At 36.5% G+C, this 27,576-nt stretch overlaps 1 long non-coding RNA gene and 1 pseudogene across 1 annotated transcript; both read right to left on the reverse strand.

Annotated features, from left to right (window-relative positions):
- Window positions 1–2,851: 2,851 nt before the first annotated feature.
- LOC105046799 (dehydrogenase/reductase SDR family member FEY-like) lies at window positions 2,852–4,855 on the reverse strand (annotated as a pseudogene).
- Window positions 4,856–5,806: 951 nt separating this feature from the next.
- Window positions 5,807–26,573, reverse strand: LOC109506016 (uncharacterized). The gene is made up of 3 exons (XR_002164944.2): window positions 26,537–26,573; window positions 6,133–6,161; window positions 5,807–5,854 (listed from the first exon to the last, which is right to left on the reverse strand). It is a non-coding gene; the product is annotated as an uncharacterized lncRNA (long non-coding RNA).
- Window positions 26,574–27,576: the final 1,003 nt, after the last annotated feature.

Consider the following 27,576-nt stretch of genomic DNA (forward strand, 5'->3'; position numbering starts at 1 on the left):
CTATCTGATTTGATTTGGCTTATATTTTTATTTAATTCGATCTAATGTAATTGGAGATTGATGGTGAGATTGATATGAATATCTAATTTTTAATTATACAATGGGTTATGAACATTGACTGATTCAATCCAAACTCATCCATCCAGGGAGAACCCAGATATATCCAAATCTTGAAAAGATCCAGAACCTAATCCTCACGTATACGTGTCGTGCAGTCAATGCTGCGCTCATCACCATCCCCCACACCACCATCAGTCCAATCCCACATTTAATGCAAAAAGCTAACGGGGACGGCACTGAGGTTAACCTCATGAAAAGGACCATGCGGTCAAAATGCGTGCTGGTTTCTGTGTACGTCTTACACACGGAGCAGAATCTATCCTACCTCCATGTGAGGTTTAACACAGAAGTTCACCTTATAGCAGAGTCAGATGGAAACCAACCATCGGCTATAAATTCCCTCTCCTTTTATCCCTGTGCCATCCTCCTCCTGTGGCTTCTCCTATCTGTGGTCTCTGCACAGCCTCAACTTTCTTCCATTAATTTCTTCTGCTTCTTCTTGATTCTATTCTCCTCCAATTGTGCTGTTGAATGCAATACTGGTTGCTAGTGAAGCAATGGCCAAGGCTCAAGCTTCTCGGTTTGCGACGGAGGTGGCTCCGCCGCAGCTTGTCTCTGTTGTGAGGCGCAAGGTATCAAGAATTCTTGACACAATAAAAGAAGAAGAGAGGGACGTCAAAGACAATTTTTCTTCCCTTAAGAGCACACCTTCATTGCTCTTCATGAGGGAGCTGGAGAAGTCATTCTCAGTGCATGGTCAAGACTGGCCTTGCCCGCATCCATAAACATCGTTTTCGTGAACTGTTATGCAGAACTAAGTTCCTCAGCTGCATCTATTGATGTTAAGGGGGATGTAATTAAGCAGAGTTATGGTGAACATGTGTATGAAGAGTGAGCCTTTTCTTTCTGTTTGCATCTCTGTTTCCTATGTTTCATTTGCCTTTGGTCATGAAGTAAATACCCACTGATGTCCTTTGTTGAAGAAGTTAATACCCACTAATAGGAAATCCTGTTTCTGTGGCAATGTTTGGTTTTGTGCTGCCGAACCAAATGGTAAGATTTTGCTTTCCTTTTTTCTTTTTGTACTTGATGAGCAGTGCAATAGAGTCTGAATAGAAATGAAAGTTAGAAAGAATCTCTACTACAGAATTGCAATGATCCGGTTCGAAGTGACAAGATTTGATGCCTTTGGAAACCACCTAATAAGCCTACTTGCTTAAACAATATCTCTTTCGTTTTCCCTTTTGGTTGAGGGGGCCATGGGGGTGGGAGGTGTGTGTGTGGAGTTGAGCACTGCATTTCAGAGGCTCCTAATTTCAATGAAAATCTGCAGCACTGAGCCGTAATCTTGGATGAACAAATGGATTGTGTTATCATCAGTGAGAATAACGATAGATTAACACATCGAATCAATGTGATATACCACATGAATCCTGGTCAATAGATGTAATGCACCTTGATGGATATAATATCTTGGTATATAGAAACAGCAGTTTCAGAATATGATCCTATTTTTTTTTTCCTTAGAATACTAAATTTGGGGTATGAATCTGTAACCTAACAGGTTGCAAATAGGAATCTAGGATTGGCAGCCACCTTTCTTTCTTTTTTTTTTTTTTTTTTTTTTTTTTTAATTTTTCGTTTTTGAAGAAAGAGTAATGTCAGCCACTTTCTTAACCTTTTTACATTACGTTAACATTGGTGCAGTGTAAGAGCTTCCTGGTTCTTCTAAGGATGATCTGCTGTTTCCGGGTTATGTATATAACCTCTACAATCCCATCAAATGTTGGTCAAATGCTCTAATAGCAGCAGGAATTGAGCCTAAAAGAATAGTCAACATGCTCAAGTAAATTGATTCTTTGTCAATAAGGGCAGGTAATTCATGTCACTTGAAATTCTAGGTCATTTCTATGCGAGGATGGGACTATAGCAGCTGTTTTGCCTAGCAATCAACTTGAACAACACTATGGCAGCCAGGAGTCGTTAATGAAGTTACCCAACCATGAGATAGAGGATCCATGGAGATTGCCTCTGGTGCCAAATTAGTTGCTGTTTGTTAATTGCACAGATCATCTTATGCAGGGAAATTTCAAAAGAGTAAGGGAAAGAAAAAGAGAAAACAGGACAAGGGGGGGGAGTTTTAGAATATTCTTCCCTTAATCCCAAATGTAATAAGGCAGCAGACGGGAAAATCTTCATATGCCTAAAGTTTAAAGGAATCAACATTAGATTAGTAACAACAAAAAAAAGTGCAAGAACTTGAGTTCAAATACATTAACTTTGCTTAATTATAGTAATGGTGTAAGATGCAGAAACTGTACAATATGCTCAAAATTTCCCCATCAGTAAACAGACAAGAGAAGCAGACATTGGATTACTCGAGAACGATTAAGTGTAATATGATCAGTACATAGGAAACCACTAGAACGCCATTGTCAGAGTTTCTACCTTTTTAACATATAAGTTTTCGGTTTCATACTCATTTCCTGCTGGCTTCCACATGTTTCACTCGAGGTTTACCAGATGTTCTCCTTTTTTGCAAGATTAAATCAAATCATCATCTAAACCTATTTTATGGTAACTAAGCACGTCCAGCATACATAAAACCACAGATAGAGTTACTCTTTTAAAGTTGATACTATTGGGGTTCTGGTTCATTTGGAAGACAAGATGTTAAACATGCTGAAAGAATACCAAACAAAGAAAAGAAAAAAGAACTAAGTAATCTCTCTTAATGAGAGGAATACATTTCTCTTGATTCAAGATGAGTCAACTCTTGTCTACAGCATGTCTAACAGTTGATGACTTGATTTACATAGTCTACATCTAAGTTCAGAACTTCCAATGTCTTTTGCCGCACATCTAGACAAAAACCCACATCCATTGCCTGAGGTGACTCCTTGGTCGTCTTGCAAGCATAAGAGTAGTATGCAAAACCCTTGGCCATGTTAACTGCTCTGGCACTTGTTGCACAGAAGACCGCAGTCCTTGCACCTATATGAGAGTATAAATGCCTTTTATCAGCAAGATGATCCTGTCTAAACCATTTACTGTTATACATGAACGCATGACTGCATGATACTCTTGCATGGTACCCATTCCCAACTGGACCAGATATCAATCATGCCTAAAACTTAAGACAACTAAGTGACCTGAGCCATATATGGCCCATGAGTTTTGTTAGCCATGAGCTGCAAGATACCCTAAGAAGAACATGTAAGCAAAAGAAAATTGTTTCAGTGCTTGCCTTCAGCAGGACTTGGCATCCAGAATAACTTCCAATCAGGGTTTGGAACTTGTTTTAGCTGAAAAATATTTTCACTGAAATCAGCTAATTGTGTATACTTATTAGATGATGAAAACTTAAGAAATTGACCGATTTGGTGTTGGCAATCCCTGGGTTCACCACAATGCACTGGATGGAGATTATTTTCTTTTCTGAAAGCTTCCTGGCTAGGGTCCTGAGAAACAAGAGCTCCAAAAATTTGGGAAAGAGACACAAGACATGTATCAGTTTACATGATACTGCAAATATTGTTTGAAAAAGCTTGATGAGGATATTATAATGTGATGGAGTGATACTTGGGCTAGTTTGCTCTCTCCATAGGCTCTCATATCGTTGAACTTTATCATCGTCAATTTTGCAAGTCCAGTGAGAAGGATCGATGACAGCACAATGGTGAGCCTGCACTGAAAGTTAATGATAACCACTAGATTGATAAGCTTGAAACCTTTTCCTCCTTTCGTTACTCACTATTGGCTATCATCATGATTAATTTAATAATCTGAATTATTCATCATTTACTACTACATATTGAACGATGAGATGTTTGGTAATTCCTTTGCTTGGAGTCTTTCTCTGGTTTGAACTGGTTGTCACTAAATATGAGTGGAGCAACTTCATTACTATTTTCACATTTTGATCTGCTATCGATGAATTATTGATCTTTGAAATTGTTCTGTATTCTGAAGATCGTTAAACTAAGTTAATCTCCTTATGTGAGAGCTGTATTCCATTTAAACCAATAAATTCTTGTGTTTAGGTAATTATTGAGAAATTGGTTGGCCATATTACCATTGCACTGCCTTAGGAATGTGATCTATCTGTGCTAGTGAACATGCATTCAGAGTGCATAGAGAACAGAGATGGCCCTTAATAAGGATGATCGGTGAAGAAGAATTTATAAATAGTAGGCCAAGGCTCGATTATTATGGTTATACATTAATGTATACACAAGTAAGTAAGTAATTTAGTTTTCTCAAAAGAAGTTTTTTGCAAATGAATAAATGATTAGTACATAAGTGCTTACCCATACACATATACACATTCATATATGAAAATTTACATTGGCTACAATTGCCATTTGCCTTTTTGTCTGTCCACTCCCTAGTAAATGTTGAAGCAGAATTCTATCAATTTTCGCAGTGAATGCTTTTCTAGACATTGGATCCAGTAACTTGCATTGGTTAGGTCAAATAAGTGAATTATAGAAGAGAAACGTAATTATGGATCTCTGTAAAAACTAAATTTGCTGATAAACAGCATTTTTTTTAATGAAAAGATAAACAGCATATTATTATATCAAAAACTTAATTAACTTCAAAGAAGTATAGGAGAAAGATCCAATTACCACAGAATTAACGTTGACAATCCGTGAGGAGGGAGCTTTAAGCAAAGTAGGTAAGAAAAGAAGAGTGAGCAGTGCTGGCGCTATGTGGTCCGCTACTTCGCTTGCATGCGTTGCTCAATTCCGTCTTTAGTCAATCTTTGTGGTTCTATCTCAAGACATCTCATTGGCTAATTCAAAAATCATAGTATAGATATAGGGATCTTTAATCTTTGGTGAATGATATTAACATCAGATTATGCTCAAGCCATTGCATGCAGCTGAAACACACAGCAAGTAATCTGTAAGAGAATCAAGACCTTAGCCATTTTCAAATACTTGTATCTTAAGCCCTAATTCAAAATATTTAAGAAACCCCTCAGGTGTACGCTCAGCTTCATGTTGTGAGACATGGGTTATGATCTGATATATTAGCATGTTACTGGACAAGGGTGTTTTAGGTTGTGCTGCAACTTACATGCTGCATTGATTATAAGAAATGCTCATGATGATCAAATTTTGATTGTTAGTTTGGTTGTAGTAGAGATTAAGAAAAATCAGCTCAGCGAGATTAAAGTCTATTTTGGAGTAGTTCACTACAGCATAATCGAACATTGCCAACGCCAAAATTCTAAATTTTCACCGTAAAATATAATTTCGACACACTATAAAGCATCGAAAAAACGTCGTTAAATGAAGAGTGAAAACTATTTTTCCCGACATATTAAAAAGGCATCGGCAAGTTTAGAAAAGTTTCTGGTGCAAGCTTGAGCATCGCTATATTTATAAATGCCGACGCTTACAAGCATCACCAATTAACAAGAATTTATGCGTTGGCAGTTCCTAAAACATTGCTGACGCTTAAAAGTATCGATATTTACTAAATTTGAAAAAAAATAAAAAGATAAAATTCAAAGATAATTTGTGTAATAATATATATATCTGTCTAAAATTTATATCAAAATTCAAACACCAACATAAACGTAATAAAGACTGTATAACATCACAAGCAATATATGATTAGAGAACAAAATACCACAGGTCCAGCATCATGAAGGAAGACTTAATCATTAGCTTGTTTCAAATATTTAACCATCAGAGGTATTAGGAACACCGAGATCGCCGGCCCCTCCAAGTCCACCAAACAAGTTCATCAAAAAAATCCAGCCCAGTGCTGTTTGGCGTGCCTGTAGCAAGGCGACATGATAAAAATTCAATTGTCAAGAGAAAACCATTAGACCACAGTCCAGTTTGAGAATGGAGCCACAGGAGGTTTGGTCTATGACTACACTGTGGCATCAGCAAGTTAAAAGGATTTCCACAAGCTGAAATAAATATTGAACTATAGTAAGGAACCAACCAGTGCCGTCTTTACAAAGATGCATCAACAGAATTTCAGGGCATATGATCAAATCAATGCAACTCGCAAACATCAGGCAAATGATGAGTTAACATTTTTAATTACCTGCGCCACCACCTTCCTGGTTACGTTCCCTGCAATTTGATAGCATAGACAGCAATTGATCAGGTCTTAGAGAAATTAGGGAAACAAGAAAAAGCTAGCACAAGAATTCAAAACCAGGATGCTATCCAGTCTAGGGATCATGACAAATTTTGTATTATCTCAAAATAATGGATTAAGAATGGGCCCTCTCTTACATAAGGAATTCCTTTCATGAAAAAATTGACGGAATGAAATTAAAAAGCAAATTATTAACCATAAAAATGAAACCAACATTACAGTGATTTTGCCATCTACAAGACCACCATGTTTAACACTCTTAATAGAAGGCAGAATCAAAAGATCAATAAGACAGCAGATAAAAAGAGTGAAGAGGAAAATACAAATGTCATTTTTAGATGCTGACTTTCTGGCTTGACTGTTGCTGACCAAGCTGGGACAAAAGTGCTTGCCGTGATGATAGGAGTTGCAGCAAGAAACAGAAAGAACAGATTATATACCAGGACATGAGTTTATCAAGTCTTGCGAGATTGAATTTACCTGCAGTGTCTCAGGATAAGTAAGCTGGCGAATAGATTCTGGATTTTGCAAAATTTCTCTCATTTGGGTATTTGATTCAACCAAGCTACAGAGCTGGGGTACTGAGAGCTAAGATCTAATGGCTGTCAACAATCACAGTGTCAGACAGATCATGCTAAGAGTTCAAAAACTGTGAGGAACAACTACCTGATTCATGAATTGAGGGTTGGAGAGGAGGCTCCGTAGGAAATCTTAATCTTTAATGTGGAAAACTATCGTACCTCTAGCCATTGTTATTCAAGTCCCAGATGAATCAACGATCAAAGAACTGCAACTATCTACAATCTACAATCACAAGAAAATCAATCTTGGATGCTCCCTCGTTGTTAACGAGCAGCGCCTTGGTTTCTCTGATCCTAATCTGAGTATTACCGGTCAAAAAGATCTCACAAGCTCTCAGATAGATAGGGGAGTAAATCCATAGAAGTCCTTTTATAACGTGTCTCATCGATCAGAGACAGTATCTGAATCAATCACAAAAACTGAAAACTAAACTTTATCCACAATAGTTATGTTGAGCTTAACTTTATCAAACCATCTAATATATCTCTGTTAGATGTGTGCCCTAGATGTCAGATTGGCTGACACATTCCTATACAAATGTAAGGGCAAATTTATAATTTTAACTATAAATGAATGAAAGGGTTATTCTACTATCATATTGTGTACATTATGTCTGTGATACATCCTTTGAGTTAGTAGGAATATTAATTCATATTTTCAAAAGTTGAAAATTTAAGGTATGAATTTACATAACTAACTCATAAACAGCTCCTGACCATAGGATCATCATGAGGATGATGATCGATCCGGAAGGTTGGTGTACGATCGCTTTCTTAGGGTAGATATGTTTTGAGTCTACGGTGTAGAGACACCGGAGCGAGAGTACAGGTATTCATTGAGAACGAGAGTACTGAGCGTGACCACCTCGAGCAGTCATAAGAAAATCTATTTTCTTGTTGATGACTAGCTCGATGCTGCAGCTGTGTGTCTAGTTCTTTGACCTAAGGTGCATCGACAGTTCACCTTGAGTGTGTTATAGTTTGACTACACCATAACTCGATCTCCTAGCCATTCGGAATCCTGAGGTGTATGTTGGCTGTAGCATATTCATTGTAGGAACCAAGTCGCACCAAGATGAGATTATCAACCTTGGTAGATGAGAGTAGTCCTATGATGATCGAAAGATCAAGTCCTTAAGCCCATGGCCATGGCAGAGTGAAATAATGAAAAAGAGTTTTCTATTGAGATTTCACATCGAACTCGGATCGATCGATTGATTCATATGACTGATGTTGGGTTTGACGAGTTCACCTTAATCCTAATTCAGTCGGGACTCATGATAGAAGAACTCAATCACACAGGTAGCTGCACTGAGAGGTTTTCTTCATTTCTGATGGGTTGCCACCATATACTGCTAGGTGTCACTGGTGAATTTTGGGAGCAATTAGAATAATCTTGATGATCGATCATTCTAATTGTCTGAAGCAGAAGAGTTCTGATCCATCGAAAGGAGTTTCGATGATGTCGATGATGAGATCATGATATGTCTCATTACCATACGGAAATGAACCTAACTGGGTCACACAAATAAGAGTTAGGGTTTGGATATCATCAATTGAGCTAGTCCAGTTTGATTGATTTGGATTAGATCCAATTAGATTCAAGAAAATCGTGCTAGCACACGATTGAGCCTAACTTTCTCCTCGTGTAATCTTTTCTATCTCGACTGAGCCAAATGTGATTTGACTCATCCAGAGAACCTTGAGAAGGTTTCTCACAGTCTGACTGGAGCCAGTCCAGCTCAGAAAGGACTTGTCTTAATTCATGAGATGAATTTAATACAACACCTGCTAATTCCTGTCATCTGCCATTTCTATTTTAGGACATTGATCAAACGTTGACCCATGGACCTTGGACTGAAGGCCACTTGGCAAGAGGTCATTGGAGAGTTTTAGTGGAGTGTCTACCTGCTAAATTGGGCCTCAAAGTATGTGCCATATTCAGATTGGACGTGCGCCCCAAGTGGATAAGGATAGAGTCCCATAAGATGAGGACTCTGATCCCTTGATCAACTTGGACTGTGGGGCGCCAATCTCACTGTGCTTATCCAGTGTTGGCACCAATAGTAGGAGGGATTGTGGGGATTCTCATCTGATATGATCAGATGATATCACTCCATCAATAAATTTTTTTTCAGAATTAATTAAAATTTTCTGATTGGTCGAATGATGTGTCACTGCATGGCGCAGCATGGTCTATTTAACCCTGTCTGCACCTAGGGTTAAGAGACTCTGTGCAATACCCAGCAAAAGCCTGAAACCCCTCCACTTCTCTATGCCCCCTCTGCTCCTCTCCCTTCCCTCTTCACGTCCAAGAGGTTGGGCATCCATCTGGTGCTTGTCCAAGGTGTGGTGGCTTTTTGATTAGAAGGCTGCAGAGATTTGTCGAGAAGCTGCTGCTCCAGCTTCAGAAGATCTTTTGAAGATCTTTCAAATCAGATCCAGATCTGATTTTTGGAGCAAAGATTCATGAGGAGAAGATGATCCAGATCCTACTCAAGTGGATACTAGTAGAGGCCAGATGACTGCGTGGCTATTTTAGAACCTCGAGTATTGCTGCGTTCATCTACAGGGTAATCTAGTTACCCTAGAGGTATTTCTCTATTCCTCATATTTTCAGATTTAATTTTAGATTTAATATCAGATAATAAGAATTAGATCTAATAAATTTTAGATCTAAAATATCGTAGGATAATTTTTTTTGAAATATTCCACCCCAGATCTCATTAGATCTACAAGATCCTACAAAGAAAAAGTCGATTTTTCCTTTAACTGGTATCAGAGCCAGGTTGATGGCTCTATTTCAGATCTAATTTAGATCTAATTTTGATTTTTATTTATCTGATATTAATGGATTTCAGATATCACATCAGATGTGATAGGATTTGAAATCAAAAAAATTTAAAATTAAATCTAAGTAGATCTAACATGTATGAGATGCATGACTAGACTAGGAGTAGTTTGATCTATGAATAGTCTTATAGTTTTATGTTTTAATGTGATTAAAATATAAATTAGATCTAATTTATTCTCTATTTTTTTATGTTATAAATATTATATTCAGATCAAAAAATAGAAAATAAAATTTTAATTAATTCATAAGATTGATCTGTTGCATGTCTAGACTAGTTGTAGAATTATTCTAGTAACTGTCTAGAATAGATTTTATATTGAATAGTTCAATTTAAATCTTATTTTTCAGATATTATATGTGATGTATCAAATCTGAAAGCATGCTAATTAGATCAGATTTTAATACATGAGATGTATGCAAAGCATGTATAAGTTAGATCTGAAATTATATATGTGATATGTAACTTAGATCTAACTAGTTTTGTAGTTAAATTAATATTTTTAATTAAGGTATTCCTCATGGCCGTCCGATCATAAGAATAAAGTAGGGTTTAAGACCCTCTCCTCCCATTCAATGGGGTGTTCTTATGGCATGTAGGGGTGCTGCGCGTTCATCCTTAATCAAAAATTAAAATTTACTTTTCTGTAAAATCCTAGAACTTGAAATCCTAGGATTTATTTTACATGTTTTATTTATGAACCCAAGACTTAATTAATGAATTAAGCTTATAAAATCAAATTAGGTCTAAAATTAAGAATTTCAGATCTAAGCCATTTTCATAAAATTGGGTTCGGGCTTGGGTAGCTCAATTAGGTCTAGCGGTTGATCAAACCGAATCAAAAGTTGGTTAGGTGGGATCATGAAAGCTAATAATTGACCAGCCTAATAGGATTAAGTCTAGATCAAGGTTGAATCACATTCATATGTGACTCGATCAAGTTAAGACCTAATTTAGCTCAGTGGTTAGAGCCTGGATTGTAGGCTAACCCAATTGATTCTGGTTCGATAATTTGGTGTCTAAGATAAGTTAGGCAGATGCGATCGACTGATTTTTAATTGGGAGCTACTTGACTTGAATGCATTCTTGTCAAGTTAATGGCATATCCCTTCCATCGGTCTCACTTACTTGGCCATATGTGTCGATCCAGTTCTGATTTGAGGTGGCTAACAATTCGAGCTAACCCATGTTACTAGGTTAGTCATAATTATTATGACTATGTCAAGTCAAGTTTAATGAGACCTAAATCAAATCTCCCTAAGAAAATATTAAGTCTAAGGTCTTCCACCATTGTGGATCTGCGGGCCCTTCCCGAGGTTGATTGTTTTCGGCTGGTTATAGTGGCTCAGTTGCATCGGGAAGACGCAACCATGTCCATTAGGCATTGGATGCTACGGATTAGAGGATGGGTTGTGCTCAATATTTTGGATACGATGAGGGACCCAATCAGAAATCTAGTTCATGCAAATGGTGAGTTTGACTTAACTAAGGATTGGAGCAATATTTCGGGTACGGTGAGCTTCATGAATTAGAGACCAAGTTTTGGGTGCACCATGATTAGAGAATCATTGGACAAGAGTTGTCCACTCATCGGTTGACCCATCACCAATAACTGTTAGGTGAGGTGGTGAGCCAGTCGGTGAGACCGCACCACCCACTAGAAATCACTAATCATGGAGATTTTCACATCTCTACTTAAGGAGTGTAGGGATCTGAGAAAATAGTGGGAGCCTAATTTATTTTAAAAAAAAAAATTCTAAATAAATTGGTTAAGTCTGATTACAAAATCTAACTAGAAACTCTTGACTCTCTACAGAAAATATGTCTGCGTTCAATCCCTTGACCAAAATACTAGACACCCACAGATTGATTGGATCCAATTTCAAGGATTGATTGAGAAACTACAGAATTATTCTGAGTTTCGAGAAACTGACTCATGTCTTGGACCAGGATCCACCTGTCATGTCAGTACGTCTGACTGCTGAACAGAGAGCATCTCTGAAAAAGTGGATGGATGACGATAACAAAACCAGGTACTACATGTTGGGTGCCATGTCTGATGACTTACAGTGCCAGCATGAGAATATTATGACTACCCACCAAATGTTGGCTCACCTACAAGAGTTGTTTGGTGAACAAAGTTGTGCAGCCAAGTATCAAGTCTGCCAAAGACTTTTTAAGGCTAAAATGCGTGATGGGTAGTCAGTCCAAGATCATTGTTTGACAATGATCAAGGACCTTGAGGAGCTTGAGAAGCTCGGTGTCATCTTAGATAAGGATTTTCAGATTGATGTGATCCTTCAGTCCTTGTCTGATGCATATGATCAGTTCATCATGAACTTTTATATGCATAAGATGCAGTGTACCTTAGCTGAGTTAATAAACATGTTGGTTACGGCTGAGCTTTTTCTGAAAGGTTCAAAAGGCTCAGTCCTTACTGTGGAGCAGACTTCTTCCAAGAGAAAGTCTTTTGGAAAGAAGAAGAAGTCTGCGAAGAAGCAGAAGGTGGATGAGAAGAAGAAGACGGAACCGAAGAAGAAGGCTGCTGAAAAGAAAAAATATTTTCGCTGTAATTCAGACGGCCATTGGAAGCGAGACTATCCTCAGTACCTGGCCACCCTGAAGAACAAGAAGGATGGTCCTTCTGGAGGAATGTTCATTATAGAATCTAATCTTACGATTTTCTCTGCATCCAGTTGGATACTTGACTCTGGTTCTAGTGCTTATTTGTGTACTTCTATGCAGGATCTTGAGGAGAGCAGGAGACTGAGGGATGGGGATATGATCCTACGCATCAGGAATGGAGCAAGAGTTGCTGCTGTGGCCATGAAAATCTACCCTCTGCGATTATCGTTAGGACTAGATTTAATTCTTAGAGATTGTTATTATGTGCCTGCAGCAAGCAAGAATTTGATTTCTGTTTCATGTTTAGCACAAGAAGGCTATGTGATTAGCTTTCATAAGAACTATTGTAACATATTTTATAAAAATAATAAAGTTATAAATGATTTTCTTATTAATGGTCTCTATTAGCTACATATTGATGTATCTGTATTTAATATTGAGCAAAATGTGAATGCCATAGGAATTAAAAGGTCTAGAGATAGTCTAAATGATAGGTATCTGTGGCACCTAAGGCTAGGTCATATAGCGGAAGATAGGGTTAACAAATTGGAGAAATCTGGGCTATTGAGTCTGTTGACTTTCGAGTCATATCCAGTTTGTGAATCACGCCTTCAAGACAAAATGACCAAGCTCCCTTTTACAGGACATGGGGAAAGGGCCACAGACCTATTTGCCCTAGTACATACAGATGTATGCGGTCCATTTGATGTGCCGGTTAGAGGCAACTATATCTACTTCATTATCTTCACCGATGATGTGTCTAGGTACGAATATATATTTCTAATGAAACATAAGTCTGAAGCCTTTGAAAAGTTCAAAGAATTCAGACATGAGGTAGAAAAACAAACAGAAAAGCCCATTAAGGTTCTTCGATCAGATCGAGGAGGTGAATACCTTAGTCGGAAGTTCCTAGACTATCTTAAGGACAATGGCATAGTCTCTCAATGGACTTCACCTGGAACGCCATAACTCAACGGAGTTTCAGAATGGAGGAACCGGACCCTATTAGATATGGTCCGTTCCATGATGAGCTTTACGGACCTCCCTGAGTTTCTTTGGGGACATTGTCTCATGACAGTAATATATGTATTGAATAGAGTTTCCTCTAAAACTGTTCCTACCACACCGTATGAGATATGGCATGGTAAGAAGCCAAGTCTGAGTCATCTCAGAATTTGGGGTTGTCCGGCTCATGTCAAGAGACAGCAGGCGGACAAGTTAGAGTTCAGATCTTTTCGAGCTCGGTTCATAGGATATCCTAAAGAGTCATTAGGATACTATTTTTATATTCTGGAAGATCACAATGTGATTGTGAATCGACATGCTATTTTTCTTAAAAAATAGTTTATTCAAGATGGTGGCATCGGAAGAATAATTAAACTCAAGGAGAATGTCTCCTAAGAGCAACGAGCTAAGGAATCTGAGGAACCAAATCAATTAGAATCAGTCCTAACACAACCTCTTCCACCTCGTAGATCAACTAGGATTTTTCATCCTCTTGAAAGATACTTAGGTACTATACAAGAGGAAGTAGAGGAAATATTCCTCATGGAAAATGGGGCTCATGGTGATGACCCCAAGATCTATGACGAGGCGATATCAGATATCGACTCCAAGAAATGGTTAGAGGCAATGAGATCAAAAATTTACTCGATGCACTCAAACCAAGTCTGGACCTTGGTAGATCCACCTGAAGGTATTGTACCTATTAGATGTAAATGGATCTTCAAGAGAAAGATAGGTGCAGATGAAAATGTGGAGACATTCAAGGCTAGGCTCATAGCGAAAGGTTATAATCAGCGCGAAGGCATTGACTATCAGGATACCTTCTCGTCCGTAGCTATGCTAAAATCCATCCGCACATTGCTTGCTGTTGCAGCCTATTTCGATTATGAAATATGGCAGATGGACGTGAAAATGATGTTCTTAAATGGATATCTTAAGGAAGATATCTATATGGAACAGTCGCTTGGTTTCACATCCAGTGATAATGATCACAAGATCTGCAAGCTGCAAAGGTCCATTTATGGACTTAAGCAAGCATCTCAGAGCTGGAATACTCATTTCAATGATGTGATCAAAATGTTTGGTTTCATCAAGAATGAGGAGGAACCATGTGTGTTCAAGAAGGTCAGTGGGAGCACAGTTGTCTTCCTCGTACTATACATAGATGACATCCTCCTAATTGGGAATGATATTTTTATGTTGACCTCAGTCAAAATATGGTTGTCTAAGAAGTTCTCTATGAAAGATCTAGGAGAGGCATCCTTTATACTGGGTATTAAGGTCTATAGAGATAGACCAAATAGGATGCTGGGACTTTCACAGAAGATGTACATAGAGGAGGTGCTAAAAAGGTTTAGCATGAAAAACTCCAAAAGAGATTTAGTACCTTTTAGACATGGCATTCATCTCTCCAAGAAGATGTGCCCTAGCACACCTGAGGAGATTGAACGTATGAGCAAGATCTCTTATGCTTCGGTAATAGGAAGCCTCATGTATGCCATGCTATGTACACGACCTGATATAGCCCATGCTGTGAGTGTCACAAGCAGATATCAGTCGAATCCAGACGAAGAGCACTGGACTTCTGTGAAATGTATCTTTAAGTACTTGAGAAGGACTAAGGATATGTTTTTAGTCTTTGAAAATGGAGAACTCTAGGTTCAGAGATTTACAGACTCAGACTTTATGTCTGATATAGATGATCGAAAGTTGACATCTGAGAGTCTGTTCATTTGCAATGGTGGTGCAGTTAGCTGAAAGAGTTCCAAGCAGACGGTGATTGCTGATTTCACTATGGAGGTAGAGTATATTACTGCATCGAAAGCTGCGAAGGAAGCATTCTGGTACAAGAAGTTTGCCGCAGAGCTTGGAGTGATGTCATCAGATGTCATCTCTCTTTACTGCGACAATAATGGCACCATAGCCCTAGCTAAGGAGCCAAGATCTCACCAGAAGTCCAAGCATATCGAGTGGTGATTCCATCTGATCCATGATTACCTCGAAAAAGGTTATGTCGAGGTTAAGAGAGTCGACTCCACAGACAATGTGGCAGACCCACTGACAAAGTCATTAGGCCAGCAGAAAATTGAAGCCCACTTTGAGAAGATGAGACTTAGATATGTAGCCAATTGGTATTAGGTCAAGTGGGAGTTTGTTAGATGTGTACGCTAGATGCCAGATTGGCTGATACATTTTTGTACAAATGTAAGGGCAAATTTATAATTTTAACTATAAATGAATAAAAGGGTTATTCTACTATCACATTGTATACATTATGTCTGTGATACATCCTTTGAGTTAGTAGGATTGTTAATTCATATTTTCAAGAGTTGAAAATTTAAGGCATGAATTTACATAACTAACTCATAAACAGCTCCTGACCATAGGATCATCATGAAGATGATGATCGATCTGGAAGGTTGGTGTACGATCATTTTCTTAGGGTAGATGTGTCTTGAGTCTATGGTGTAGAGATACCAGAGTGAGAGTACAGGTATTCGTTGAGAATGAGAGTACTGAGTGTGACCACCTCGAGCAGTCATAAGAAAATCTACCTTCTCATCGATGACTAGATTGATGCTGCAGCTGTGTGTCTAGTTCTTTGACCTGAGGTGCATCGACAGTTCACTTTGAGTGTGTTATAGTTTGACTACACCATAACTCGATCTTCTAGCCATTCAGAACCCTGAGGTATATGTTGGCTGTAGCATATTCATTGTAGGAACCAAGTCGCACTAAGATGGGATCTATCAATCTTGGTAGATGAGAGTAGTCCTATGATGATCGAAAGATCGAGTCCTTAAGCCCATGGCCATGGCAGAGTGAAATAATGGAAAAGAGTTTTCCATTGAGGTTTCACATCAGACTCGGATTGATTGATTGATTCATATGACTGATGTTGGGTTTGACGAGTTCACCTTAACCCTAATTCAGTCGGGACTCATGATAGAAGAACTCAATCACACAGGTAGTTACATCGAGAGATTCGTCTTCATTTCTGATGGGTTGCCACCATATACTGCTAGATATTACTGATGGATTTTGGGAGCAATTAGAATGATCTTGATGATCGATCATTTTAATTGTCTGAATCAGAAGAGTTCTGGTCCATCGAAAGGAGTTTCGATGATGTCGATGATGAGATCACGACATGTCTCATTACCATACGAAAATGAACCTAACTGGGTCACACAAACAAGAGTTAGGATCTGGATGTCATCAATTGAGCTAGCCCAGTTCGATTGATTTGGATTAGATCCAATTAGGTTCAAAGAAATCATGCTAGCACACGATTGAGCCTAACTTTCTCCTCGTATAATATTTTCTATCTCGACTGAGCTAAATGTGATTTGACTCACTCAGAGAACCTTGAGAAGATTTCTCACAGTCTGACTGGAGCCAGTCCAGCTTAGAAAGGACTTATCTTAATTCATGAGATAAATTTAAGACAACACCTGCTAATTCCTGTCACCTACCATTTTCATTTTAGGACATTGGTCAAACGTTGACCCATGGACCTTGGACTGAAGGCCACTTGGCAAGAGGTCATTGGATAGTTTTAGTGGAGTGTCCACCTACTAAATTGGACCTCAAAGTGGGCACCATATTCAGATTGGGCGTGCACCCCAAGTGGATAAGGATAGAGTCCCATGAGATGAGGACTCTGATCCCTTGATCAACTTGGACTGTGGGGCACCAATCTCACTGTGCTTATCCAATGTTGGTGCCAATAGTAGGAGGGATTGTAGGGATTTTTATTTGATATGATCAGATAATATCACTCCACCAATCAAAATTTTTTTAGAATTAATTAAAATTTTTTGATTGATCGAATGATGTGGCACTGCATGGCGCAGCAGGGTCTATTTAAACCCTGTCTGTGCCTAGGGTTAAGAGACTCTGTGCAATACCCAGCAAAAGCCTAAAACCCCTCCACTTCTCTACACCCCCTTTGCTCCTCTCCCTCTCCTCTTCACGTCCAAGAGGTTGGGCATCCATCTAGTGCTTGTCTAAGGCGTGGTGGCTCTTTGATTAGAAGGCTGTAGAGATTTATCGAGAAGCTACTGCTCCAGCTTCAGAAGATCTTTTAAAGATCTTCCAGATCAGGTCCAGATCTAATTTTTGGAGCAAAGATTTGTGAGGAGAAGATGATCCAGATCCTACTTGAGTGGATACCGATAGAGGCCAGACGACTGCATGGCTATTTTAGAACCTCGGGCATTGCTGCGATCATCTACAGGGTAATCTAGTTACCCTAGAGGTATTTCTCTATTCCTCATATTTTCAGATTTAATATCAGATAATAGGAATTAGATCTAATAGATCTTAGATCTAAAATATCATAGAATAATTTTTTTTTAAATATTCTGCCCTAGATCTCATTAGATCTGGAAGATCCTACAAGGAAAAAACCAATTTTTCCTTCAATCTCTATCACTTAATCGAAAGTTTATCTTTAGTCAGAATCCAGATCAATTAAAATATGTAAAATAAATTCTGATGCATGTTAGTGTAGGCCACATCCAGATGGATATAATTAGAGAAATCACAACATTCTCCTAGTCCGACCTAACAAAGCATCTTCATTTTAATTATTTAAAATATTTCAAAAACTTTTAATAAAATTTTATCTAGATCTGATAATTAGAAAACTGATGTGATCACATTTAAAAAACTTAATTCTTCTATAGGATATACATACTTTATATTTGATTATAAAATAATCATTAGTGCGAATTATGATGGCAAATATGTTATCAATCAACATACGATCTTCCATGTACATAATATTATGACACCTCATAACCAAGTTCTTTTTGTAGAACTTTACTTTATGAATATACGAAATCTTATGCCTGTTCTTTGGTCATCTTTATATCATATAGTAAATAGTTGATCAGCATAAAATAAATTAAACTTTATTATAAAATTCAATTTGATGACTTTATACATAGTATTCAATATATATCATAAAATAAGCTGTATCACATATGATCTACCTAATACACAAAATTTTGAGAATGATTCCTTTAGTTAGTGGATCTACAATTATCAACTTTCCTTTAATATGTTTCGCAGATACTATGTTGTCCTTTATTCTTTTACGAAGAGCAAAATATTTGATATCTATATACTTGCATGCATCTGTATTCTTTGTATTATAGGAGAATCTTGCTGTAAAATTATCACAATATATTTTTATTGATCTGCTGATAGAGTTAACAATTCTAAGTCCTGTGATAAAATTCTACAATCTTAAAGCTTGTGAGAAAGTCTCACATAGGCTATGTACTTTGCTTTCATAGTGCATGTAATAAACGAAAACTTATGTTAGATACATCTCTAATATAGCACCTCCTGCAAGTAGAAAGATATACCCATAATAGACTTTCTACTATTGATGCATTCAGTAAAGTTTGAATCTTAATTATAGTCTATTACCTCATGATGATCAGACTGACTGTATGTGAGCATCTAAACTTTTATATCCTATAGGTAACATACGACTTTCTTTGCAGATTTCTTATGCTCCACTCTTAGATCATGTTAATAATGTCAAAATATCGATGCAACATAACAAAAATTGGACCCATATAAACATGTGCATAGGCTCCCAACATTAGATGCATAAGTTATGAACCTTATTTCCTCTATCTTTATCTTAATTTTTGGATATTAAGCTTTATTGAATTTATCACCCTTTACAATATGAGCACACCCAAAAGAATATTTTCCATCCCAAATTTTGTACTATAGATATAAGTCTTGTAAGATAGTTCAAGTAGCCCAAAGGATCTATCTCTTTGAATCTGAATGCCGACAATATAAGTGGCTTCACTTATATCTTATATCTTAAAATTTTGGAATAGAAATTATTTGGTTTTTTTAAGTGGACCCAAATCACATTGGCAAGCAGAATATTAACTTACTCCTACTGACCTTCGGATATAATTATCTCATTAAAATAAGATACCAATATGTGGAAGTCAGTATAAGTCCATAATTAAATTTTTTTAATCTACAAACCATATGCAATTGTCCACTGACCATAAAAATCCTCAGGTTGTTTCATACAGACCTTTTTCTTTAGATTATCATTAAGAAAAGCCGTTCCTACATCCACCTGATATAGCTCTAAGCCAAAATGAGCTACTAAGACTATGACAATTTTAAAAGAAGAATAATCAATGCCTTTCTTTTTATGTAGACCCCTTTGCCACAAGTTTGGCTTTATACTATTTGACCTTTTCATTAGCAACTTATTTTGTCACATCCTTCAGGGAGGTTAATTTATTTTCAGACATGGTTGATATCCATAGAGCCCAGCTCTTTCTTTTATGGCATCTAACTATTATAAGAAGTTCTCATCTTTTATGGTTTGTAAGAATGTTTCAAGGTCATATCTTTTTCATCCATTTCTATAAAAAATACCACATAATCTTATACTAATAGATCTCTAGAGAGCTGTCCCTTGATCCGCTTATGACAGTGGTTAGATAGTTACTTCATTGGCAATGAAAATCTCATGGGGTGAAACTTGATAAAGTTGTAATCCCTCCTAAATATTATCCCTAGGAATAACAATCGGTATCATCACTTTAATCTGTTTTACAAACCCAATATTACCTCAAAGATAATGTCTTAAGATTCTCCACTCCCACTAAACATGCCATTCTCTAAAAATCTAGCTTTATAGTTTCTGCTATTTGTGGTTTATCTCTTTGGATAATCAATAAAAAAAAACATTGATTGTACTGAGATCAAAAGCCTTTTCTTATGGATTTTGGCTTCAGCTGGACAACCCCATATACACATATATTTCAAAATAAGTTTTCTACCAATTTATAACTCATGAGGACTCTTTTGAACTGCTGTAGTAGGGACTTTATTCAAGACATATGTAACTATCTTTATAGCCTCACCCCATAAATAAATAGATAAGTAAAATAACTTATCATAACTTGAACCACTTCTTTAAGCGTCATATTCCTTCTTTTAGTGACACCATTTTGATCTAGCATACTTTAACATTATATAATATAATGTTATGTTCTTTTAAAAATTTTGCTAATGATCCTGATCATTGTTCCTTCTTTATTTATTTACCATATTATCGATCACTTCTATCAGATCTGACTACTCATATCATTTTTTCTGATTATCTCTCTATCTCTATTTTAAATTCTTTAAAGACCTCAAACTCATCAGTCTTATCAAACAAAAAGTATAGACTTATATTGTGAATAGTCATCCATGAGTGTGATGAAATATTTTTCACCTATTAGGTATGGAAAAAAGATTTGTATACAATAATGTAAATGATTTCCAAAATTTTTTTAATCAACCTGGCATCCTTCTTAAATATGTATGTCTGTATTTTCTTTATGCAGTCAATACATAATTATAAAATCAGTAAAGTTTAATAATTTTATAATCCCATCCTTTACTAGTCTTATGACTCTTTCTTTAGAGATATGCCCCTCTTTCTAATGCCATAACATAAAAAATTTTCAAAAGAATAGAAAATTTTACTTGAGGATTTAAGACTATCCTATAGCATCCAACTATCTTGATAAGTGAACGTGCTTGATTTTTCATGAGAATATATTGTTCACTTTCAATTAGAAGCCTTCTTAAAAGGAAGCTCTATAATTTGTTGGCAATGGGTACAAATACACTAGAGTCAATGTACTAGGTAGAATTAGGAATATTTACTAAATTGGATTCAAAACACACTCAAGAGTAAAGGGTATTTTCTTTTGTAGCAATTGTTCATACTTCATGTAGTTTTTTCTTAAGTATCCCTTTCTTATGCAGAAGAAGCATTTGAAAACTTTATTAATGGCTTCACCTAATGCCATAATAAATACTTTTTCTCTTTCACATTGGGTACACTATTTCTTTATTTACTTTTTCACTAACTTGATGTGAAGCAAAGTTCACACTCTCTATCTTCTCTTTCTCTCAATCTTTTCTTCACTTACACACATTTGGTTAGTAATTCACTAACTATCCAATCTTCATTGTGCATACTTATAGGAGATCCTAAAGAGATCATACTCTGATGGAATAGAAGTGAGAATACAGTGGACCAAAGAATATTCGATATAAAATTTTAATATCAGATTACTATGCTATAATATTTTTTATCTCTATAATATGCTCACAGATGCTGATCTTTGCCTTATTAAAGCTTATTTATTTGGCTCTACATCATCCAAAAAAATACATACTTTATAACATGAAGGGAAGTATCTCCTAATGTGCCATGTCAGATTTCTTATAATGCAAAGTGAGTCGAATAGATTGCTTATATTTTTCAAAAATGCTCTTCTTTTCTTATGTACTTTCATCCGTAAGTAGAGAAAATTTATCCACTCAAAATATTAGGTTAAGGTCAGACCATCCTAATGTGAGCATTATTTTACTCTCTTTATTCTAAGAAACTCAATCCATTAAGAAGAGAAATTTTCCTATGCTATTATTAATAATAGTGAGAATTAATGCCGTAACTAATACATGCTCATAATATCATCAAATAATAAGACTAATTAAACTGTAGTCTGAAATAATCAATATTATTCCAATAGTAAGTTCTAACCTTCTTGTGGGTAGAGGTTGCATCATGCATAGAATATGCTAATACTTTATTAATAAGACAGCAATATAGATATCAAAAATAAAAGATTTTCATACTTATGGGCCTAGAGAAAATCTATTCTTAATATCTAGATTACCATTTTATTTCAATTAAATCACAAAAAAGATCACTCCCTATGGGTAAAGTTAATTATCTCTCTGACTTAATTACAATTTTATTTCTATACCATTAACTTTAATTTATAGTCTTTATGTGGTTTTTATCATATCTAGAATGCTGTGGCTACTCCTAAACATAAGAAACCTACTATTTTATATGATTTTTACTATATCCAAGATGCTATGGCTACTTCTGAATATAATAAACCTACTAACTTTATATGATTTTTACTATATCTAGGATGCTGCGGTTACTCCTGAATATAATAAATCTACTAACTTTAATATGACATTGAATAATCCAAATAACTATATAAGACTTTATTATGGTTTTTATCTTTATCATGATCATTATGATAAAAGATATGTAATTCTTTATTTGCATATAAATAAATTAAAAAGTACATAAATCAATCATGTAACGTGCAAATTTGCAATAAAACTATATAACAGGGACCTTATCATAATTATCAAAAAATCTCTATGTAATTAAGTTTATTACTAGGACTAAATAATAATCCAAGGATCTTTATGTAATAAACTATATTATAGGAATCAAAATGCAATTTTAAGGATCTTTATTGAATTTATTACTTTATTAGGGACTAAATTGCAAAAATCCCTAAATCGGGTTCAGCCAATTATAGAGAAGGGCCTTTAATTGAATATGGACTTTATCAGGGGCTAAATTATAAAATCTCCTAAACCAAATCAACTCAACATGGTCTGGTTTAGTTAACTATTGAAAAGTACCTTTATTGAATTATAAGGGTTAAAATGCAAAATCCCCTAAATCAATTTGAACCAGCTCAACGTGGTTTGGTTTAATTGGTTCTTAATGGGCTAGGATTGGACTTGATGGATCTGGGTTTATAGGTCGAAACCCGAAACCCGATACACGAATCCAAATCCCCTTTCTTTCTCTTCCTTCTTTTCCCAATCAAAACCAAAAACCATGCATAAGTTGGACTGGAGAAGTTCTTCATGGTGGTGGAGGAGAGAATTTCGATGCACGATTCTGAGGATGCGAGGTTGATCCATGAGTTGGACACCCCAAAGAGGGTCCTCTGCATTGCTCCTGCTGAGGTATTTGATTAGGGAAAAAATATCTTCTTTTCTCTTATTTTCGTTAGTATATGTGGTTCTGTGCTAATTGCACTAAAAGAAAGTGCAGCATGCATAAGTACTTGAATTTTGGTTTGATAAAAGTTTTGGTGAAATAAGTGAAAAAGGTCAGTACATTGGGTTTAAGAAGGCTTGAATTTGAAATTTTTATTGTTGCTTTAGCATAATCGAAGCAGTGTTGTTAGCAGCTTGATTATCATCTGCAATGAAAACAAGATAGATCTGATCAGATTTTTTTCAGACGTATACAGCAACAAAACAGATCTGCACAGATTGAACTACTCCTACACTACTTTGGTCCCAAAAAAATCTGAATGCAAACAAGTAAGTGACTATAGACCTATTAGTCTACTTCACGGATCCTCAAAATTTTTACCAAAACTCTAGCGAACAAATTGTCAAAATTTTTAAATTGTCTCGTGATGGACTCTCAAGCAACGTTCATTAGGGGTCGACAAATTTTAGACTGTTACCTAATTGCAATGGAGATCATTTCTCACTGCTATAAATTTAACCAGAAAGGCTTAGTCTTGAAGATAGACTTCGAAAAGACATTTGACAAAATCAACTGGTCCTTTCTTATCTCATTGCTAAAATTTAGAGGATTTGGCCCGAAGTGGATATTCTGGATTGAAAATCTACTGAACTCTTCCAAGATGGCTTTCCTCATAAATGGAAAACCGACACATTGGATTCAAATCAAAAGAGGGTTACGCCAGGGTGACCTGCTATCCCCCATGCTTTTCATATTGGCTGCAGACGCTCTAAGTCGACTGACTAATCTTGCGGCATCAAACAACCTCATCTCAGGGATCAGAACAAATGAAATTACCAAAAGAATTATATGCATTCAATATGCGGATGACACCCTCCTCTCGTGCAATGCAAGTCAACAACATGCCTCCACTCTGAAATTTATTCTCTATTCTTTTGAGCTTGCATCAGGGTTAAACATCAATTTCAAAAAAAATAATCTCTTCACCCTGGGAACTTCAGAAGGAGAAAGTGATATTATTGCGCAAATTATTGGTTGTAAGCTGTCAACACTACCCACTACTTATCTGGGACTTTCATTTATCCATCGCAAATCAACTATAAGTGACTGAAAATTTCTTGAAGAAAAGATTAAGAGGAGGCTGGCTGCTTGAAAAGATAAAGTTTTATCTCTAGGGGGTCATCTAACTCTTGTTAATCATGTTCTCAGTAGTATACCAATATATTGGATGTCTTCCTTACTAATCCCTCAAGAAGTCATTGACAAAATAGACAGAAAAAGGAGGAGCTTTCTGTGGAGGGGAGATGACCACTGCAAAGGTATATACTGTCTAGTCAATTGGAGACAGGTGCGCAGACCAAAACTCTTTGGGGGCCTAGGGGTTTTAAATCTCAAGCTCCTGAACTTGTGTCTGTTACAAAAATGATGGTGGAGATTTTACCAAGAACATAGTGCAATATAGAGGATCCTCATTTACAGCCTACACTATCACAATAGACTGCCAAACAGAACGAAAAGAAGAGCTCTGAAACAAGCCTCTATAGCCTGAAAAAATATGGTGAAAATAAGCATGATCTTCCATCAAAGCATTTATTTTAATCTGGGCTATGGAACCAATATCTCATTTTGGCATGACCAATGGCTTGGAAGTGTGCCACTGAAATCCAAATTCCCAGTTCTTTTTCATCTTTCCTCCACTCAACTTCTGTCTGTTCATGAATTCAAAAGAATTCAGAACATTGAGATGACTTTCAGGGAAGATGTACCTTTGAACATGGAGAAAACCTTTCAAAGTCTCAATAAAAATGCTATCAGTATAACCCTTTTGGAGACACCAGATAACGCCAATTGGAAATGGAGTGCAAGCAGAAAATTCTCTATTAGAAAATGTTATCAATTCTTCAGCGAAGGCGGTATCAGGTCTACCTTTGCAAAGAAAATTTGGTGCATACCTGTTCCAGAAAAAACTAAAATTTTCACTTGGTTGCTGCTAAACAACAAAATCCTTACTACAGAAACTCTTCAAAGAAGGAATGTTCGGACATCTCATGTTTGTCCAATGTGCTGTTTACACCCAGAATCCACAAGCCATCTTTTCACCACTTGCACCAATGCTGAATCCATTTGGTGGAGAATCACTCAAAAGCCAGGCATTTTGGATACCCCATCTTTCGTCAAAGACCTTTGGGAAAGCTGGTGCAATCGTCTTCCAACAAGAATTCACAGACAATCCTGGGACACCATCGCCTCAACCATCTGTTGGTTGATCTGGAAGGAAAGGCATAGAAGGCTGTTCAAGTTTGAAGCTCTAATAGCAAAGACTCTGATTCCAAGAATTATTCAAACACTTACAAGCTAGTCTACAATCACTGAGGATAAGCACAAATCCAGTATTCAAAAAATGATTCAACAGCTTTGGTAGCTGCCCCAGGACCGAAACCTTCGAATAGAAAAACTAAAGATGCTGTTCTCATCGCATGTGGTTCGCTTTTTGGACAGCTGCAAACAATTTTTGGTTTGCTGAAGTCATGTAAATCTGTAAGGCTATTCTGAATTTTTCATCTGAAAACCTATAACCGACACCTGAAAATATGTAAAACCTATAAAACTACCAGCCTAAAACTGTCCTTTTCTAGTTGACCTTGGTCAACCAACTACTCTAATCATTAATAATAATGGGTGGTAATACCTCCTCTTCAATGAAAAATGAAAACAAGGTAAATAAACAAATCAAAAGAAAATGACCTTTTATAGAACTCTAGTTTGTCAATAGAAGTGAATGATATGTTCCCTGTTATTGTAGGAAATGGTTTATTTCTAATCCTTAAGCACCTCTGAAATCATGCTAAAGTCCCTATAAATAATTGAACAAGTAGAGAGTCGATCTTAGACAGTTCAAGAAAAATGAATTATATAGAAGTACCTTTAATAACTCAAACATATTAGGCTTTGCAAATTCATGTTGGAAAGGAAACTTAGTTTATTACAACAATGGCCCAACCCTCCAAACCTCCCCCCAACACGCTGCGCTGCGAAAAAAAGAAAAATGAGGAAGGTTGTAAATGTTAAGGGAGTTGTATTATGCAGTGGTTATAGGTGGTTTTATCTCGTTACTTCAAGCTTAGATTAATTATCCACAAACAATACGTAGGAAGAAGTTGTTTGGATGGAGTATTGGGTCTAAGCTTTGTACTTATATCTCCTTTCCATAAACTCATTGAGAGAAGAAGGAATATAACAGAGAAACTTTTTTGTCTAATAAACTTGCCGTTTTTATCGGGAACAGAAGGAATTGACTTTACTGGCTTTGATCGGGAAAAGAGTGAAGGGGAAAATACAAATGTCATTTTTAGATGCTGACTTACTAGCTTGACTGTTTTTTTTTTTTTTTTTGGTAAGATTACTGGCTTGACTGTTGCTGACCAAGCTGGGACAAAAGTGTGCTTGCCGTAATGATAGGAGTTGCAGCAAGAAACAGAAAGAACAGATTATACCAGGACACGAGTTTATCAAGTCTTGCAAGATTGAATTTACCTGCAGTGTCTCAGGATAAGTAAGCTGGCGAATAGATTCTCGATTTTGCAAAATTTCTCTCATTTGGGTATTTGATTCAACCAAGCTATGGAGCTGGGGACCGAGAGCTAAGATCTAATGGCAGTCCACAATCACAATGTCAGACAGATCATGCTAAGAGTTCAAAAACTGTGAGGAACAACTACCTGATTCATGAATTTGGAGAGGAGGTTCTGCATCATGTGTGTCATGGCTGGGTTTTGCATCATCTGATTTATGAGGGATAGATCTGCCATGCTACCAGCAATCCTTTCCAAATCTGATAAACCAAGTCCATTGGCAGGAATTGATCTTGAGTTAGTTGTTTGTGCACCTCCTGTTGAAATAACTTCAAATATCAAAGTGATCATTTAAGGCACACAAAGATCAAATAAACAAGTGAAACAAATAAAACTTACTAGCACTGCTCCAAGGATTTGGAAGTGGGTTAGTATTTGGTGCAGCAGACCCAATTGTTGTTTCTGAAGCAGTAGGCAAAGGGTTTGGAGACCTGCACCACATATAACACACATATAACAAAGATCAAATCCTCTGTTGTGAACTTGAGTTGGCCTGCACCACATTTACCACATGCGCGTGCGCATACACAGCCTTCATAGATCAAGACCATGTAGAAGAAGCTTACATGAATTTTTTTTTTTTTACATATTAGCAACATAAATTGTAATCTACAGCTTAAAGAATCCAATCTAACACCAACATAAACATAATAAAAATTGTATAACATCACAAACAATACATAAACCTATCCAAAATTTATAAGAAAATTTGTATACATAATCATAATCTCTTTGAGATCGATTAAAAACGGTCTCTATACTTTCAAGATATCTTAAACAAATATCAAATATTCTTCAGCAATATATCCTTC

Source organism: Elaeis guineensis, chromosome 6, assembly GCF_000442705.2.
Source record: "Elaeis guineensis isolate ETL-2024a chromosome 6, EG11, whole genome shotgun sequence".
NCBI classification, from domain to species: Eukaryota; Viridiplantae; Streptophyta; class Magnoliopsida; order Arecales; family Arecaceae; genus Elaeis; species Elaeis guineensis.